Below are 14,195 nucleotides of genomic sequence, written 5' to 3' on the forward strand. Positions count from 1 at the left end.
CATTCACATCCTCGACATGCTGCTTTGAGTCTAGATGGATCCTAGATCCTGCCATCCACAGGGCATAGCTGTCAACTTTCCCCTTTTCTTGCGAGGAATCCTATTCAGAATAAGGGAATTTCCCTTTAAAAAAGGGAAAAGTTGACAGCTCACAGGGGTGAGTGTGGTTACTTGATACGCATTTCGTAGAATCACAGAATTGTAGAGTTTGAAAATTGTTGCATCAATTAAGTGTTTTGAATTTGTTGTTAGCCACCCCGAGCCCGGTTTTCTGAACTGGGAAGGGCGGGGTGTAAATAAATTATTATTATTATTATTATTATTATTATTATTATTATTATTATTATTATAAAAGACCCTGAGGGTCATTAGTCCAACCCCCTGCAATGCAGGAATCTCCACTAAAGCATCCATGGCTGCAATCTTAGAATAAGCCCACCCACAATGTCATTGAGCAAGTGTGAATGCAGCCCCATTGCCAGGACCGCCAACATCTGTTTTCATACGGACATACTGCAGGGTAAACATGATTTTCAGAACGATACCAGTTTCTCAAGGAGCGCTTTTCACAGGCAGAAAATATGCCGTCGATCTCGATGGTGCACAGACTACAGAGAAAAGGCACGTGGCTCACTTAGTAGAGCACAAGACTCTTACTCTCATGGTTATGGCTTCGAGCCCCACGTGGGCAAAAAGATCCCTGCATTGCAGGGGTTGGACTGGATGACCCTCGGTGGTCCCTTCCAGTATGAACCTGTCATTCCACTGATTCTAGAATGAAATGTTGCATGCATGCAATCCAAGGACCAAGTTAACAACTTCCAGATGGAAAGCCATGCCTGTCTGTCGTAGCATATCTCATTTCACCTGTTGTAAGCTGCTCCGACTTAAGTGTGATATAACTGTGAACCATCATGGGTCGGCAAACTAAGGCCCACAGGCCGGATCAGGCCCAATTGCCTTCTGGATCCAGCCCACAGACAGTCCGGGAATTGCCACATGGATCGCCAGCAGGCACGTTCTTTCCCTCTTCTTCCCTCTCCCTCTGTCACTGTCTGGTTCACGGGCGATCAAAGTCCTGGCAGGGTTCGTCAGGACCGGGAGCAAGATGGCGGGGTGGGAGCAGGAATGGGGGTCCAGAAGCCAGGAGTCCGGAAGCCAGGAGTCCGAGGGTCAGGAAGCAAGGAGCCATGAAGTCAGGGGATCAAGAAGCAAGGCAGGGAATGTGTTGCTGTGGCAAAGAGCCGAAGGGAAATACTGACCTTATATCCCTTCCTGGCTATTGCCACCAGGTGCTGTGAGTTACCAATCGGCCTCACCTGTGTGGCCGCGCCTTGCCTCTTCAGAACAAATTTAGGAAATCCCCAGTCCTGCAAAGTCCTATTGGTCAAAGGGACTGGCTCCTGTATGCACACCTGACACTCTCACACGACGGCACCGCCGCCTGCCTCCCTCCTCCTGGCTTCTCCCTGCCCTGCCTAGAGGAGGAAGGGGGCTGGGCTTTGTTGGTGCCAGCAGCAGCAGCTCTCGAGCGGCCGCCATTTTAAGCAGCCCCTCTCTGGAGCCCTTTCGCACGCCACTCATCATCCCTCTGCCTCCGCCAGCCCCTGCTGCTCACAAGACTCAGGTAAGCAGCCACCGGGGCTCACAGTGCTCTTGCATCATATTCCCCCCCTCCCGAAATATAGTCCGCCCCCCCACAAAGTCTGAGGGACAGTGGACTGGCCCCATGCTGAAAAAGTTTGCTGACCCCTGGAAGAAACTGCATGGCTCTTCCCTCTCTGTCGAAATAACGTCACCACTTTCTTTGGGACGAAACTGCAAAAGGTTAGCATTGCCATTATCTAGGCTTCTCTTTCCACTCCTTTCCCCGCTTGCAATCAGCACGTCATCGTGGTCACAAGCTGAACCCTGTTCTGACATCACTTCTTTCAGACAAGTTGTGCTTGCAGATAAGGGGAGAGGTGGTTTGGCAGGCCCGTTCACAGACTGCAAAAGCTATTAACCAAGAGCACCTTTGCGGGGAACCAGTGAGAAAATGGCACATAAGGTTTCTCGTGTCCCTAATTTTGGGTGACTCATCCCTTACGTTTATCTGATCTTAGGGACTGAGAATGGCCTAAAGGCAGCTTCTGTGATTACAGCCACTTCATTACTCATGTGTATGTTTTGGTCACTGTTTCACTTCTTGAGCAGGAATGGACAAAAGATGTCGATTTCGGTTCTCTGCGTTTCTCGTTTTTTCCGAATTTAAATTCCGTCCTCCACACTTCTGCAGCAATTCCTGATTTTTAAAAAGAGAAAGTCCTCCTGAAAATCTGTCAGCATTTTAGTGTGGGTTACTCCTAATACACACATTTTGTATGCATAATGTAGATGCAATTTTAGCAATAAAATACTGGACTTATTTAACAGTTATGCTGCGGTTACATACGAATACTTTGCATTATGGGCAACGTTTAAGAAGAAGTAGTCTTTTCATTTCTGCCTTTTTTAGGTGTTAGTAAAAGACATGGCTATGCAAGTTGATCTGCAGGATGAATTTCCTTTGTCCTTTATACATGACTTTGCCTGAAGGGGTGATAATAAGGAAATGTGAAAGCTGGTGTCATAGTAATTTTGCCAACACTTTTACATGAGGGTTTTTTCCCCTTCCCGTAATAGTTCTTGGTGTTCTTTGATCTGCTCTCCCCTCTATCTTTGCCTGTGCTGAATATAAACTCGGACTGACAGATTTAATTGGGTTAATCCAATCTTGGAATTCCTCAGGTAGGGCAAACCCTCAGTCGATTCACGCGAGACATTTATTTTAAATGCACCAAAAATGTTTCAGGGGAACGCTTGAAAGTGTAAAGTTTGAACAAGGGTTTGCATGCACATGTGTAGCGTACAAATATTAGACTGACCAAATTCCAAAGATATTGGCACACAGAAAAGGGTCTGAAACCTGCTGGCTGGTGCTTCAGAAGAATCTGTAAAGACCAGGATCTGTAAACTTTTCAGTTTGACGAGGCTTCATCCAGACACATCATATCTGACCTAGATCAGCCACTATGGCTCTCTCAAGGCCACAGATCATTTAGGCTATGGCTACAGTAAGGATCAAGGGGATGGGAGCAACTCCCCTATGAGAAAATGTTGCAGTCAGAGACACGATCAGGAGTGGTTGAGGTGCCCCCCCCCAAAAAAAAAATTCAAGGAGAGGGCTGGGTCCCCTCAATATTCTCCCTCCCTCTCTCTCTCTCTCTCTCTCTCTCTCTCTCTATATATATATTGTCAGACCGCCCCCATTTTTGTCAGACCGCCCCCAGAGGGTTCGGTTGGGCCCTTATACCTCTAATATGCTTAAGACTAACATAGGAACACCACAGGGATGTGTACTCAGTCCGCTCCTTTATATTCTTTACACGTACGATTGTGTCGCTACTCACCCTAGTAATAGGGTTGTCAAATTTGCAGATGACACAACCGTGATTGGGCTCATCTCTGAAAGGGAGGGTGAAATGGATTATAGAGATGAGGTGGAGCGGCTGACAGAGTGGTGCAGAGCTAACAACTTGCTCATAAATACAAGGAAGACAAAGGAACTTGTGGTGGACTTTAGGAGACAGAAGAGCAATGTCCAGCCACTTTTGATTGATGGGGTCTGTGTGGAGAGGGTAACAACGTTCAGATTTTTGGGCATTGAATTACAAGAGGATCTGTCCTGGAGTGTCAACACAAGGGGGCTTGTGAAGAAGGCGCAGCAGAGACTGTATTTTTTGAGAATACTAAGGAAAAACCATCTTCCGCAGAAACTGCTGCTTGCCTTCTATCACTGTGCCATTGAGAGCGTGCTTACTTATGGCTTATGTGTGTGGTACGGAAGCTGTACTACCCAGGACAGGATGGGGTTGCGCAGGGTTGTTAAGGCAGCAGAGAGCATTGTTGGCTGCCCACTCTCCACCTTAGAGCAGATTTATGCCACAAGGTGCCATAGGAAGGCACTGGACATAGTAAAAGATCCATCGCATCCTGGTCACTGTCTCTTCGAGCTCTTGCCGTCGGGACGGAGATACAGGACGAAGACAAGAACGAGCCGTCTTAAGAACAGCTTCTTCTCCAGAGCGATCTCGGCCCTGAATGGGAAGCCCGGACTTTGAAAGTCATCAAATCTCCTTTGCTGTATTTTACTATATTTTTTAATTAGTGTTTTAGTGGAGCAGCCAAGTAATTTCGTTGTCCCCGAAGGGGGCAATGACAATAAAGATATTATTATTATTATTATTATTATTATTATATATATATATATCGCTTTTTTCTAAAAAAAAATGTTTGAGGGTACTTTAATTTGACCCAAGAAAATCATAATTTTGTAGTTCAAATCAGGAAAAATAAATGCAGTAAATGGACAAAAGTACAAATATTCACAAAATGTTTAGGGGTATGCGTACCCCTGCACCCCCCCCCCGAAAAAAACGTGTGTGTGTGTGTGTGTGTGTAATTTTTATTAAATTTTCCATTTTACAATTTAGAATATTCATTTAAACAACCTTAAAACACCAATGACTTCCCTTCTTCTCTTTCCATGGTTCATTTTGCACAGCATAAATCCCTGCACATTTTATGTAAAGTAAACCATTCAGTATCCCATTATCACTTCCATCAAACTTATTTGCACTGTAGAATTTCTCTGCAGCAAGAGGGAAAACGACAGAGGTTTGTATAAAATTATGCATGGCACAGAGCAAGTGGATAGATGTTTTCCTTCCTCTGTCATAGCACTGGAACTCCTGGATAAACTGGACGTTGGAATATTCGGGACAGACAGAAGTAAGTACTTCTAGACTGTTTTAAAAGAGGATTAGACTAATTCATGGAGGGGAAGCCAGTCAATGGCTACTAGCCGCAATGGCTAGGCTCTGCCTCCACAGCAATGTGTCTCAATACCGGTGGCAAGACTTGTGTTCCGGTCCTGCTTTTCGGTTTCCCACAGGCATCTGGTTGACCTCTGTGAGAACAGGATGCTGGACTAGGTGGGCCATTGCTGTCCCAACCCAGCAGGGTAAATTTACATTCTTATCTCTGCAGGGGAGCTCAGACAAAAGGGCAAAGATGCTATGCAGACTTTAGAACGATTGTTCCAGAGTCGAGGCAACCGTCTGGAATTTCCTGGCACATCATGTATTTTCCACGAGTATGTCAGGGGCTTTGGAAGATCTAAGAAGGTAGATCGGATGAGAAATGTCTCAACAAGGGGTGTTTTACAGAACAATCTATGCATGTTTACTCAGAAGGAAATCTCACTGTGTTCAGTAGTATATTACAGTGGTACCTCGGGTTACATACGCTTCAGGTTACAGACTCCGCTAACCCAGAAATAGTGCTTCAGGTTAAGAACTTTGCTTCAGGATGAGAACAGAAATCATACTCTGTCAGCAGTGGGAGGCCCCATTAGCTAAAGTGGTGCTTCAGATTAAGAACAGTTTCAGGTTAAGTACAGACCTCTGGAACGAATTAAGTACTTAACCCGAGGTACCACTGTACTCCTGTGTATGTACATAGCATTGCAACCTAAATTAATTGTGGCTTACTCTCACTTATCCAGGAGTAAGCCCTGTTGAACTTAGTGAAACTTTATTTTTAATATGTTTGCATTGAATGCCACTGTTGAATTAGGTTTTAAAGGTAAAGGTACCCCTGACCGTTAGGTCCAGTCGTGAACAACTCTGGGGTTGCGGCGCTCATCTTGCTCTCTATAGGCCGAGGGAGCCGGCATTTGTCTGCAGACAGCTTCCGGGTCATGTGGCCAGCGTGACTAAGCCGCTTCTGGCGAACCAGAGCAGCGCACAGAAACGCCATTGACCTTCCCGCCGGAGCAGTACCTATTTATCTACTTGCACTTTGACGTGCTTTCGAACTGCTAGGTTGGCAGGAGCTGGGACCAAGCAACAGGAGCTCACCCCGTCGCGGGGATTCGAACCGCCGACCTTCTGATCGGCAAGCCCTAGGCTCTGTGGTTTAGACCACAGCGCCACCCACGTCCCGAATTAGGTTTTAGTTGTCTCTAAACTGATGTACAGAGCTGCTCACTGCTCAGTGTGGAGGAGATGAGCTTATATTCTCTCTGCCAACCTGCCCGATTAGCAGTGTCCCATGACAGGGCCTTTTCAGTGGTGGCTCCCTATTGAAGTGTGTCTGCTTCCCTCATGTTATTAACTTTTAGCAGCCATTTTAAAAACATTCCCATTGACCCAGGCATTTGATTGCTGGGAGATACCACTCCTGGCAACCCTGGAATTATTACCTGTGAAAGTAGGTGATTGCTTTTGAGAAGTTTTTGACTGTTTCATTTAGAAGTTTTAATTGCATTGTTTTATTACTGACATGTCTGCCATCCTGGGCTTCTCTGTGGGTCAGGGAGGACAGGATATGCATTCACTAAATCAACTCTTTAAAGTGCTGTCCAATTTTACGCTGCAACTTTGCTTGCCCAGGCTAGCCAAAAGGTGGCTGTGGGGATGGGAAAGCTATCAGGCCATGTTCACTTGAGCCATTGCTTCAGTTTCACAAACTCTTCCCTTCATCCAGGGATGGAGAATCTCAGACCTGGTGGCCAAAAGTGGATCTCTAATCCTCTCTATCTGAACCACAAGACTATCCCCAGGCCACAGATCTCATCAGCCCTGCTCCACAGCTTCCTCGAGTCCATTCGCCTAGCTGGAGTGTATGCTCATTAAATTTCATTCTCTGGAGGCCGTGCACTTGGTCTCTCTCTTGTGGGGACATACAGACATGAGCGAGCTAGCAGTAAATCACTCCAAGCAAGTTGGAGTCAGCTCTTTATTGGCAAAAACAGGATCTGCACAGGAGTGTCAGGTCTGTTGAGCACAGCAACTCATCTCTGGCAAGTCTGGCCCTCGTGAAGCAGTTGTTGAGACTGAAGGCCTCTCCCCAGCTGCCTAAGTCCCCTCCTCTCCAGGGTTCCACCTAAGCAATCAGAGACCGTGCCTGTGTGAAGCCGACCCTTCCTCTGCCCTTTTCATGCCTCTTCTGGTTCTGGGAGACCAGGGGGAGGGGAGCTTATCGCAGCAGCAGGAGGAGGGGACACCCATGCCTCTTCACCAGCCGGACTCATTTCTGCCTCTTAGCCTTCCTCCTGTCCTGCTTCAGCTTCTGCCTCTGATTCTAGACTTCTCTCTGCCACAGATCCCCCCACTCACTAAGTCCTGTCACCTCTTCCCAGTCTTCTCCTTCTGGCCACTTAGCATCGTCCCACCACCACTTCTCTGGCTCTGAGCCTCCTTGCCTTGGTGGGCCCAGCCAGTCCATGACACTTACACAGCCTCCAAAGACTTGAAGTTTAGCAGAGTGGCTAGGCGCAGGAGGGAGGTGCAGAACCTCAGTGGTTTCCCCCGCCGCTTCCAAAGCATTTTGGCAAAGGTGTGCATTCCAGCCCTGAGTTTGCACAGCTGGGGAAATGCAGCTGTGTCCTTTTGCACAGCTGGGGAGTGCACCACACATCCCTTTGCCCTTTCTCCCTCCCTCTCTTTGGTATCTCACAGGAGCCTGGCACTGAAGAACCATTCCAGGAGACGAGACCGCATGGTGAGAGATTGATGACTCTGCAACACAGCCTTACAAACGTTGGCCGTCATCCTAACTTGCTCATAGGTTTTAAACCCGCCGCGATTTATCCGTCTTTGCAGAATCAGAAGTTTGTCCCGACAAACTTTTCAACCCTTTCTTGTACCTGGGTGGCTGTTCTTACCCCTGCACTTTTACACACCCCTTTCTTTGCTTCTATTTTCCAGTCGTCTGCTGTTACTACAGCAACACACACCTGAGCTTTCTCAAAATTTGGCTATCTTTGATCTTGTCTGATTTCTTAAGCTAACAGCTGAGTGAGCAAATTCCAGGAAAACTTGAGACACAGCAGGATATGATGTGGCTGATTCTGTTGTCTTCAACCATCTGAGTCAGAACTGAGCCGATATAATCATCTTTGCTCCCCCACAGCATTGAGAGACTAGGTCCTTCGTCCCAACCATAATGGATTTTCTGTCCTCTCTTTCTAAGAACTGGCTCCAACACTTCTGCTGCATCTCATTACAAGGAACAGTCCTTGCTTTCTGAGATGTCCCTGAACGCTCACATATTTTTGAAAGACCTACATTGGCTCCCAGTACATTTCTGAGCACAATTCAAAGTGTTTATGCTGACCTTTAAAGCCCTAAACGGCCTCGGTCCAGTATACTTGAAGGAGCGTCTCCACCCCCATCGTTCTGCCCAGAGGTCCAGCTCCGAGAGCCTTCTGGCGGTTCCCTCACTGCAAGAAGCCAAGTAACAGGGAACCAGGCAGAGGGCCTTCTTGGTAGTGGCACCCACCCTGTGGAACGCCCTCTCACCACATGTCAAAGAGAAGAACAACTACCATACTTTTAGAAGACATCTGAAGGCAGCCCTGTTTAGGGAAGCTTTTAATGTTTAATAGACTATTATATTTTAATATTCTGTTGGAAGCCGCCCAGAGTGGCTGGGGAAACCGTATTATTATCATCCACATTTTTGCATCTTTTTTGTGTTAAAATGGAGATGGCGTGAGTTACCAGAGCGGCAGTTCTTCAGGGATGAATGAGGGGACCCTCACAGTAGTGTGGGAGTGTGCCATAGCTCAGTTTCCTGCTGTATGGAGATTTGGGAAGACATATTTTTCTCTGGGCCAGTGTGGCTGGGGCAGCAAGTAGGAAATTTACCTCCATCAGCGGTCAGGTTGACAACTGACCATAAAAAAGGTCTGGCCTCCTCTTGTACCATTAACATTAGTTTGCTCTGCAGATATTAGCACGGAGACAATTTTTATTCCCACCTGATGTCTACAGTGGAGGTTTCCCACAGTATTTTGATGATCCGCAATCTCAGTTCAGAAAGTCAGAGCAAGTAAGAATATCTATCCTGTGCCCTGAGCCTAAATTATGTTTTTTGGTAGTGAAGAACCAGGATGTTTTGACCACAGCCAGATTCTCAAAAGCTCTCTGATTTTCATATTAAGTTCTGCCAGTTTACTAATTCACCCATAACAAAATTTTCCCAGCTAAGGTTCTTTGGAAACCTGATTAGAGGCAGTGAAGAACAGATATAGCAGAGAGACACAAACAAAACCAAAAAGGGGAGAACGAGGAAGTACAACAGATTATTTTTGTCAAACAGTGGTCTTGCGCCATCGCTTAGGCAAACAATCAGTCCAGACAATGAAAGCCACCAAACACACATTGTCATTTTTGGGTGTCTGTTCTGCAATCCCACAACAGTGGTGGAACAGAAAGGACAACAATATGCCTCTATCACCAAAGGGCACTCAGAACATCTTTGTTGTTTCTTATTCTTCATTTTTGATTTTTTTGCTGTTTTTAAAAGCTTATGAAGTGGTCGGCTTAGACACACACACACACACACCCTGCAATTTTCAAGTTCTCTGTTTTGGTGAATTTTTTTGAGAACTGCTGACCTACATCAAGCAAACAGAAGAAGCGGGAGTGAAAAACCTGGCTGCCCTGTAAAGTTTAGCCTTGTGGATGGGAACTTGAACCATTCCAGGGACTGGGCATCTCAGCTTCTTCCTACGATCAGACATCCCGAGGCTATTAAAACTCAACCCCAAAATATAAACTCCTTCCTTTTTATGAGGAGCACTGGCTTAGAAAATGACTGAAGCCTTTATTTCCTGCCAGATTCCTAACGGCAAGGTTTTAAAATTCAGCCGTGAAAATGTGCTACTGTGTGGAACTGGGTGACCTCAGCTCATCTTATTCATTTTTGTTTGACAAATTAGATAAAGGGTTGTGGGTTCGGGCGGGGCGTTTTGGAGTTGGGAGTACTATAGGAAGATGGGTTTTTTTAAAAAATGATTCCACTGACCTAATGTCTGCATTTCAGAGGGGAAAGAATATTAGTCATCTCTTTTAAACTGCGATTTAAGTTTTCTATATATAAAACAGGCTTCATCAACATGGAGCCCATCAGATGTTTTGGAATTCCACTCCTTGGGAATGACTGGTATAAAATAACCAGAAGAAAGGACTTTATTGGGTGGACATTATTACAATCTCAGCTTACATAACTTGTGTGTTTTTGTGTGGGGGGTAAATATCTCTATATATTCTGTTGCCAACTGACCAAGAAAAAACTGGGATTGTTGTTATTATTTATACCCCGTCCATCTGACTGGGTTGCCCTAGCCACTCTGGGCAGCTTCCAATGTATATAAAAACATAATAAAACATTAAACATTAAAAAAATCTTCCCTATACAGGGCTGCCTTCAGACGTCTTCTAAAGGTTGTATAGTTATTTATTATCTTCTTGGCTCGGGGGGGAGGGGGCGTCGCAAAACTCCATACCCTCCAACATTTCTCCGCTGAAAATAGGGATGTCCTTTTTATATATATATATATAAATTATTTATTTGGTTTCCTGGACTTCCCTCCTCCCATTTGTGGGTCCTATTGCTAATCATTTCCTCGTGCATCTTTTATGATAATCCAAATATTTTACCTCTCCCTTGTGTCCAAAATTCACCATTAAACTACAAGTGTTATTCCAATCCTACTAACAATTACTAGACAGCATCTTAAAAAGCAGAGACATCACCTTGCCAACAAAGGTCCATATAGTTCAAGTTACGGTTTTCCCAGTAGTGATGTATGGAAGTGAGAGCAGACCATAAAGAAGGCTGATCGCCAAAGAATGGATGCTTTTGAATTATGGTGCTGGAGGAGACTCTTGAGAGTCCCATGGACTGCAAGAAGAGCAAACCGATCTATTCTTAAGGAAATCAGCCCTGAGTGCTCACTGGAAGGACAGATCCTGAAACCGAGGCTCCAAGACTTTGGCCACCTCACGAGAAGAGAAGACTCCCTGGAAAAGACCCTGATGTTGGGAAAGATGGAGAGCACAAGGAGAAGGGGACGACAGAGGATGAGATGGTTGGACAGTGTTCTTGAAGCTACCAGCATGAGTTTGACCAAACTATGGGAGGCAGTGGAAGACAGGAGGGCCTGGCATGCTCGGGTCCATGGGGGCACGAAGAGTCGGACATAACTAAGCAACAACAACTAACAATTTTAACTGTTTACAATGGTTTTTAAGATAATAAATTTTCCCCATTCCTTATTAAAATTTTGGTCTTCCTGATTTCTGATTCTTCTGGACATTTTAGCCATTTCGGGCTTGATCTGCCATTCCTCTCTGGTAGGGACTTTGTCTTCTTTCCATAGGGATGTCCTAAGGAAAAGCAGGACATTCCAGTATCAGATGAGAAATTGGGATGGTTTCTGTAAATCTGGACTGTCCCTGGAAATTAGGGACACTCGGAGGGTCTGTTATACAGCTCCAATATTTGAAGTATCTGGTGTAACTGTGCTTACAGCAGCTGTCGGACTGCATCAGTTGAAGGTAAATGCTTTACTCGATGTGATTGCCCTTGTATCATGGCTTGACTTTTCCGCTAGGATGCAGAGGGAGAGGAGGCGGGGGCTCTGGGATGAGACCTGCAAACAGGCATCGTAGTTAAGCTGTTAAGACAGGTTGCGAGATGACACCCAGGATAGTACTCTAATGGAGGAGAGTGGAATGAAGAGGAAGAGGAGGAAGAAGATGCTCTAGCCACATTCCACTGACTTTTCAATGCTACTCTTTTAAACTCAAGTGGTTCTTGTATGCTGCTGTGGAAGCGTGAGAAGCCCTGGACCATTTGCGAGGAGCTCAGAGTGCTTTAACAGGGACGCGGGTGGTGATGTGGGTTAAACCACAGAGCCTAGAACTTGCCGATGAGAAGGTCAGCGGTTCGAATCCCCACGACAGGGTGAGCTCCCGTTGCTCGGTCCCTGCTCCTGCCAACCTAGCAGTTCGAAAGCGCGTCAAAGTGCAAGTAGATAAATAGGTACCACTCCAGCGGGAAGGTAAATGGCGTTTCCGTAGGCTGGTCTGGTTCACCAGAAGCGGCTTAGTCGTGCTGGCCACATGACCCGGAAGCTGTACACTGGCTCCCTCGGCCAATAAAGCGAGATGAGCGCTGCAACCCCAGAGTCGGCCACGACTGGACCTAATGGTCAGGGGTCCCTTTACCTTTACCTTTGCAGAGTGCTTTAACCATCCACAGGGAACTCTGGGAATTGTGGCTCTGTAAGGGGAATAGGGGTCTCCTGACAACTCTCAGCACCATGACCAACAGCTCCCAGAATCTTTTGCGGGGGGAGCCATGATGGTTTAAAGTGGTACCACAGTGCTTTAAATGCATGCTATGAACACGGTGCCTGTTTCATCAAGTGCTACCGGATGCTGAGGTTGGGGCCTACTATACACGAAGCGTACAATCTGCCCCTGAGTTTTGGGTCACAGAGTGATGAATGGGAGGTAGCTCTGTGACACAATTTGCATGTAGAAAGTCTGATTTTTTTTGCCACATAGGGTTCTACAATCAGCCTGTGGAAATGCCATACTTTTAACCAGTGCTTTTTTAACCAGCGCATATCCCTAAACATTTTGTGAATCTTTGGACTTTTGTTCATTTACTGTCTTTATTTTTCCTGATAGGAACTATAGAATGGTGGTTTTCTTGAGTCAAAATGAGAGTACCCCTAAAGGTTTAAGGAAAAAAAGCACTGCTTTTAACACACATTTAAAGCACCCCAAAGAATCCTGGGAAATGTAGTTTGTTAAGGATGCTGGGAACAGTGTCTCTGTGAGCACTAAACTACAGTGCCCAGGATTCTTCACCCCGGGCTTTTGGTGTGTACATTTAAATGAGTTTGCTGTCATAATATACAGGAGATCCATTATGATACCTCCCCTGAAGTGTTCTGTGCTAATAATATAACCGACAAAAATAGGGATCAGTGGGGGGGAGAAACCATACATACAAACTGGAAAACTTTCCCCATGAAATGGAAAGAGAAGACAAGGGGGTATTTCAGATGCCTGGGCTGTGACTTAGCTATTTTGGCTACTGAGAACAGGGCATTGTTTACCAAAATATAGATACAGCATAAATCTTGGAAAGTGGCATGTTAGCTACTGTTCCAGACCCTGAACTCACTGCCAGATTCCCCTTAGCCTTAGGGGAAGGCCTACAGAAGTCAACTTCACGAACGTAGATCATAGAGGAACTCATATTCTTGAATGTCTACAGCAGGAGTAGCCAATGTGGTGCCCTTCAGCTGCTGTTGGACTACAACTCCCATCAGCCACTGCCCGTATGGCTAATATAATGGACGATGGGAGTTGTAGCCTAGCAGTATGTGGAGGGCACCATGTGGGCTACCCATAATCCACAGAAACTTTTCCTCTGCGATAATCCTTTGGTTTTGGTACAGGAAACAGGAGAAGAGAATGAGCCAACTGAGTGGGTGGATAAATGGTCCTGAAGCAAAGTGATTGCATAATATTCAGCGAAGAGCATTATGGACCCCAATGGCAGAACTTTGAGTGGAGTGACCTATTGTCCAACAGCAAAGTCCTGCTGGAAGATGTGCAGAAGAGTGCAAATGTCCTTCAGATGATTCCCATCTGAACTTGCCTGAGCCTAGAGATCAGCTTCAGAAGCATTGCTCTCTGGACCATCATTATAAAATATTTTGTTGGTGGGTACCAGGAACAGGGGATGCAGGTGGCACTGTGGGTTAAACCACAGAGCCTAGGACTTGCCGATCAGAAGGTCGGCGGTTCAAATCCCTGCGACGGGGTGAGCTCCCGTTGCTCGGTCCCTGCTCCTGCCAACCTAGCAGTTCGAAAGCATGTCAAAGTGCAAGTAGATAATTAGGTACTGCTCTGGTTGAAAGGTAAACGGCGTTGCCGTGCACTGCTCTGGTTCGCCAGAAGTGGCTTAGTCACTGTACACCGGCCAATAAAGCGAGATGAGCGCTGCAACCCCAGAGTCGGCCATGACTGGACCTAATGGTCAGGGGTCCCTTTACCTTTATCAGGAACAGGGCCTTTGTAGTGGCAGCCCCACCAGTAGTGGAGTTCTCTTCTTGGGGAATCCCATCAAGCTCCTTCTTTTTAGATAGCTGCTGGAATTGTTTTATTCCATGGCGGTTTTAAAAACTGATTTCTCTCTCCTTTGCTTTCCATGTGTTTTGTATTCATTTTATTTTATGCCTTTTTAATCTGCTGTAATACTTGTCATTTTTTATTTTTTTATAAGATGCTTTGGTGGGA

This window comes from Podarcis tiliguerta (genome assembly GCF_965153285.1).
Source record: "Podarcis tiliguerta genome assembly, chromosome: 7".
In the NCBI taxonomy this organism is placed as follows: domain Eukaryota; kingdom Metazoa; phylum Chordata; class Lepidosauria; order Squamata; family Lacertidae; genus Podarcis; species Podarcis tiliguerta.